This window comes from Leucopleurus acutus (genome assembly GCF_964270905.1).
Source record: "Leucopleurus acutus genome assembly, chromosome: 1".
Taxonomy (NCBI): Eukaryota; Metazoa; Chordata; class Mammalia; order Artiodactyla; family Delphinidae; genus Leucopleurus; species Leucopleurus acutus.
The window spans coordinates 17,096,856-17,102,855 of record NC_139142.1 but is presented as its reverse complement, the minus strand read 5'-3'; the positions used below and the strand labels follow the sequence as shown (position 1 = coordinate 17,102,855).

The 6,000-nt window shown below is 43.6% G+C and overlaps 1 pseudogene across 1 annotated transcript in view; it reads right to left on the bottom strand.

Moving 5' to 3' along the window:
- Window positions 1-642: 642 nt before the first annotated feature.
- Window positions 643-6,000, bottom strand: part of LOC309960186 (fascin-like) — a 125,479-nt pseudogene continuing 120,121 nt past the window's right edge. Inside the window, exon 2 of the transcript in view lies at window positions 643-2,073. The product of the transcript in view is annotated as a fascin-like (transcript). The remainder of the gene's footprint in view (window positions 2,074-6,000) is intronic.

Here is a 6,000-nt window from a genome sequence, read left to right as displayed (position 1 = left end):
CATTAAAAAAACCCAAAAACCAAAAAACACTGATTTGGTCATTTTTCTGCTTCCAGTGAGGTCAGAGTGAAAGAAACGAGACTGTGGTCCCTGCACCACAGCAGGATAGGCAGCAGCCAGGCCCCAGCGGCCACCAAACCAGGCCTACTCCATGCACAAGCGGCAGGAGCCAGCCCCCTCCTGTCCATCCGCAGGGATGGTGCACCAGGGGGGCCTCCCACAGGCTTGGGGCAAGAGCTTGGCTCCTGGGAATTGGGGGAAGGGGGGGTTCAGGAGGGGACAGGGGATTCCAGTTACACACCTGCCACTCCCAGGGGCTCGGGAAGGCCGCCCAGCCCTCCACTTCTCCTTGGCCTTTTTGGGGAAATAAGTCTCAGAGTCGTCTGAGGTCAGAAGAAAGAAGTTCTAGCCTCTCTCAGGGCAGAGAAGAGAGGGCAGAGGGAACTGAAATCCCTCCAAGGACCAGGTCAGAGCCACTGACCGGCCCGGGGGGAGGCCACATGGGACAACAGGTGAGGGCACTGTTTTCTCTGGGTTTCCAGTTTGAAAAGTAAGGGGCTCTGGCCGCAGCGGAGCCCACCTGGAGAACAGTGAACAGGAGGGGTCTGGGCAGGGAGGAGAAGGGGAGGCAGGAGGCGGGGCCTAGTACTCCCACAGTGTGTGTGATGTGGTCGAAGGTGTCAGCGCAGGCCCTCAGGGCCGCCGCGTGACTCTCCTTCAGGTAGTGCCTGCCCACCTTGATGACCAACTTGTTGTCGCAGAACTCGAAGAGGAAGTCCACAGGGGTGTCGCTGCTTCTGGTGACCCAGGAGGCGTTGCCCACCATCAAGTACTTGCCCGTGGAGTCTTTGATGTTGTAGGCGCCGTCTCCAAACTCCAGCGGGAAGACGTCTTAGCTGGAGCAGTTGGCATCCAGGATACCCGTGACCTTGTGGCAGCCAATGAAGCCGTGGTCCCCGCGGAACACGATCATGAGGCTGTTGATCAGTTTCATGAAGAAGAGCTCCAAGTCCCCTGCTGTCTCCACCAAGTCAGCCAGGTGGCCATTCTTCTTGGCTGTCACAAACTTGCCATTGGACGCACGCAGTATAATCCTCTGATCATGCCACTCGATGTCAAAGTAGCAGCCGGTGTCCTTGGTGGAGGAGGTGGACTGCACACCCCCGGTGGCTGTCAGCAACCAGTAGTTGCCCGAGTGGGTGCGGAAGGCGTGCTTTTTGGTATAGCGGTCGATCTCCAGCTGGAAAATCTGTTGGTTGGTCTCTTTGTCCTGATTGGCCGGCAGGTCCATAGCCTGGCTCGTGGACATGTTCCTCTAGTCGGCCCCCTGTTGCATGATCTGGGCGCAGCTCTGCTCCAGGGCGAAGAGCTCATCCTTCCCCACTTTGGTGCCCTTGCCCCGATGGTGCTTCGCAGTGGCGGAAAGCCACCTTGCCGGAGCAGAACTCGAGCGTGTAGCTGGTGGCGGGCTCGGGGTCCCAGTTGTAGCGCTGGTCCTGGAAGGCCAGCGTGATGAGCTAGTTGACGCCCCAGGGCACGTCGTGGTCCACTGCGATCTTGTCCGCCGGCTGCGCGCTCAGGTGCGCATAGCTCTTGCGGGCCACGCTGCAGATGTTGACCTGTGGGTACGTGGCGATGTGCACGCTCCACTTCTCAGCCGGCGAAGCGGTCCGTGCGAAGCGCGACAGGTGGTCCTCAGTGCCGCCAAAGTAGAGCCGGTGTCCTCCGGACTAAAGAGACATGCAGCCGTCCTCGTCATGCGCCACGATGGAAAAGTGCTGGTCACCTCGTATTCGCAGGTTACGTTGCCATCCTTCTCTGCTTCCAGGTAGCTGCCCACTGCCCAACTCATTGGGCGGCTGCACCAGCATCTGCATCTGCATCTTCTTCAGGCTGCTGGCCCACTGGTTCACCTTGGACCCGAACGTCTCGGCCGTCAGGTGCTTGTTGCTGCAGTTAATGAGACCGAACTCGATCTGCGGGGCCTCGACCGTGCAGTTGGCAGTCAAAGTGGCCGCAAACCCGAGGCCCGTGCAGCCAGGGAGGTCGGTGGCAGGTTCCTGCGGCGGCCCCCTGCTCCTTTGTCAGCTACCTCGGCTGTGTGCGCACCCTCAGCAGCGCTCTACAATCACCACAATTTTTTGACATAATATTAAAAAGAATAAAAATGTCCAGTGGAAAGAAAGCTAAAAATTGACTACATAAATTCCAACAATGATCAAAAAGGAGTACAGAAATATGAGTCAGTATGTTTTCATAGGCTTTAAATCTGAGTTTAAATATTAATTAATTAATCTCTTCCTTCATTCCACAAGCTGAAATAAACTGCAAGGGATGTACCTAAATAGAATCAACTTGTCAAATTAAAGAAAAACACAATGTAGTATTTATTCCAAATCAAAAGAAGTTTGATCAGTGATGAGAAAAATGAGAACATTAAAGCTATGATGGATGGTTTAAGTATATCCTTCATAAAGTTCCATAGTAAAATTGTGCCAGGAATATTTTCAGATGCAAATAATAGAAAACACCACCCAGAATGACTTAAGCAATAGCGGTGTTTAATTATCTTAAATAAAATGAAGTCCGGAGATGGGCAATCTAGAGTTGATACAACTCAATAATTTTACCAAGGACATTCTTCTACTCTGTTGTCTGAAGCTGGTTACTTTTTTTGACTGTAGGCATATTGAAATGTGGTTTCCAGATGGCTGCAACACCTCCAGACATCATGGCTGTATTCAAAGTAAATCATCATAGGAGATGCTGATAAAAATGGGTTTTTCCTCAGGTGGTTTTCTTTCTTTTTTTTTTTTTTTCCCAACAAAAGAAGAAAAATAATTCCAAGAAACTTTTTTCAGAAAACTTTATCTTAGTCTCAATAGTAAGAAATGGGTGATATGGCCACTGCTGGACGAAAAAGCGGATATCTGGCAAAGAAGAAAGTAGGCTTAGATAGTCATTACCAATCCCTGGAGTTGTGCAAATAACAGACTGGCATGCTTTAGCTGGGAAGAATAGGTAGTATGTCTACTGGTTAAGAACCAGACTGTGTGCAGCATAAACCTATAACATTAATGTAGTACTTGGTGGATAGTATATGATGATAAAATAATAAATTAACATGTGAATATAAGCAAACTCTATGATGCTGAAACACACCTATTAAATCAACAGAGGTAAGTTAAGATGGTGGTGTCCACCCATTCATTCATTTATTCATCCATTTAGCAGCTCATTACTGAGTGTTTATATCAGGCACTATGCTAAGTCCTAGGTATATATTAATGAGTGAAATAATCTTTGCCCTGGTAAAGCTGAAATTTAAAGGTTGATCTAGAAAAAATTGTTTAAACTCTGGGAAATCAAGTGTACTTAAATATAACTGGTAGTATTTAAAATAAATTGTTGCAGTTTCCTCAGAGATAAATCTTGAAACTCTTAACATCTGTAAAACTATAGGGTCAATCCTGTGAATGTACTTCCATTTCTCAAAATTTATTTTTTTCTGAAATATCTGGCAATTTAATGAAACACTAGAAACAACCAGATACCTAATAGTAAGTGAACAGTTTATTAATCTGTGTTTTATTCATGCATTAAAATGCAATATGGCTATTGAAATGATGAGGTTTAGGGCAATAAGCTTATATAGAAATGTATGTATACAATAAGTGAAAAAGCAGATCAAATAAAAATATGTCAAAACTAAATAAAATCTTCCTTAGCGTTCATAGATTTGAGAACTCCTCCTTCTTTTGCAATACCTAGGGAATGTCTCCTCGTCCTTAGTGGACCATTATCAATCTGCTGGGAAATCTTCCCTGATCCTTCCCCTACTCAATCAATTGATTTCTATCTTAGCACTAACAACCTTTTTATTAATTCCTATTTTATATGTTATTGTGATATAGAATTAGTTATGCCTGCTTCTCTCGGAGTTGTCAACACCTCTTTAAAGGAAGAAGCAATCTGTCATGCATCTCTATATTGTTGAGACCTGAGACATGACATTTCATTCTTGTGTCCACAATATCTACAAATATGTTTGTCACAGAGAAGGTGATCAAAGAATGTTTGCTGAATGAAGCCAGCAAGTGCTCAATAAACACTGGCTGAGTGAGTGGATGGATTCTCATAGAATTTCAGTCATATTGATGATCAGAATTGTATTCCAAATTGTTTAATAAAAATTCACGTTCATTAAATGCTTTTTTTCTGGAGAACATGTAACACTATTTTACATATGGGATGTTTTTACAATGTGAAATCTAATAAAATATATATAGAACTTTGAAGTTCTATTATTTTATTTTATTTATTTATTTATTTTTGCGGTACGCGGGCCTCTCACTGCTGTGGCCTCTCCCGTTGCAGAGCACAGGCTCCGGATGCGCAGGCTCAGCGGCCATGGCTCACGAGCCCAGCCGCTTTGCAGCATGTGGGATCTTCCTGGGCCGGGGCACGAACCTGTGTCTCCTGCATCGGCAGGCGGACTCGCAACAACTGCGCCACCGGGGAAGCCCTGGAGAGCTAGTTTTTAAATGGAAACTCCCTATGGTTCAGTTAACTTACCTGAACCTTCATGTGTGCCCTACCAAACTCAATATTGCACCTGACTCAGCTTTGCTTGATTAAGCCTGCTACATAGTTGGCCAGACTGATACTGTTGATGTAGCTCATTATCCTTAAATAACTACATGAATTCTTCTCTAGTTTAAGATCCAAGGTAACTGTACACTTGTTTTTTGTTTTGCATCTACATGAAAACAGAATGGGGGGGACCGTGGTTATGTATACAGTGAAATCAGAGAAAAGCGTCTTACCCACTTTTATTATTTCCCTTTCAACAGATTACCAAAAAAGTAGCATTCACTGATTTTATAATGTTACATACATTTCAAGAGGGTTATTTTATTTAAAAATACTGAAGGCAAAGTCTTCCGACTCTTCCACTTGAATTAACACCAGGCTTAAACAAAGGAAAGAGCACTGAATTAGTGGTTCAAATAAGAATGTGTACATACAAGTTCTGCTAGAGTGTCTGAATTTAACCTAAAATATCCTGGATCTCTATTCCAAAGTTTTAATTAAAGTGCCTGAGTATTTCTATTTTTTTTCTTTCTTTTGTGGAGGTTTTACTATTTTATCCAATAAAGCCAGCTATCAAGATTGCTTTAAAAGCTGCTGACAAAGATAGACAGAAATAGAAGGTCTTTGATGTCAAATAAACAGTACTATTTTCATTACATGTGTTTCTACAAATCTCCATGAAAAATCAAGTTTGGGCTCCTTTTAAAAACAGGAGGTATCTTTGTGTGTGTGTGTGTGTATCCTGGTTGAGGGGATATGGGGGAGTGATATGAAAGGATACAATGCAAAAGAAAAGAATTCCATCTCCTTTCTCTTAGCCAAATAGTTTAGGTTTAACTGCCCTTGTTTTTGTTGGACCTGAATAGAAAAGTGAGGTATTTTAATCTTCTTTTTCAAAACATACAGTCTTATGGAAATTTAAGTCAACAGCTGTTCAACTGTCAAGTCACAAGCTAAATTCAAGTCTGAGAAAAGAAGAAAATCTGTTTAAATGAAAGCTTATTTGAATGAAGGCCATGGGTTTTAGCATTTGTGTTTGAAAAAAAATTTTTAATTGTTACTAAAGTAAAGGATCTTTTGCTAGGATGACCTTTCTTTGTTGAAAATGTTAGAAAATCAATATTCAACATGAAATCAGAAACTGAAGTGTGTCAACTGTAGGATCGCTAGAAGGTTGAGGGAATTGAACACCATAAACTCATGAACTCTTCAAGGTCAGAGGTTTGACCTAACACGATTTCTAGTATATAGAAAGCGGTCTAGAAAAATGCATGTTGGCATAGTGAACAAAAGGAGCAGTCAAAGAAATCAAGTAGTCACTTTTTTCCCCCATTTTCCAAAGGTCTCTTATAATTGAGTTCTACTTTAGAAAGATTAATGATAGTTGGCAGGATATATAGTTGTGTG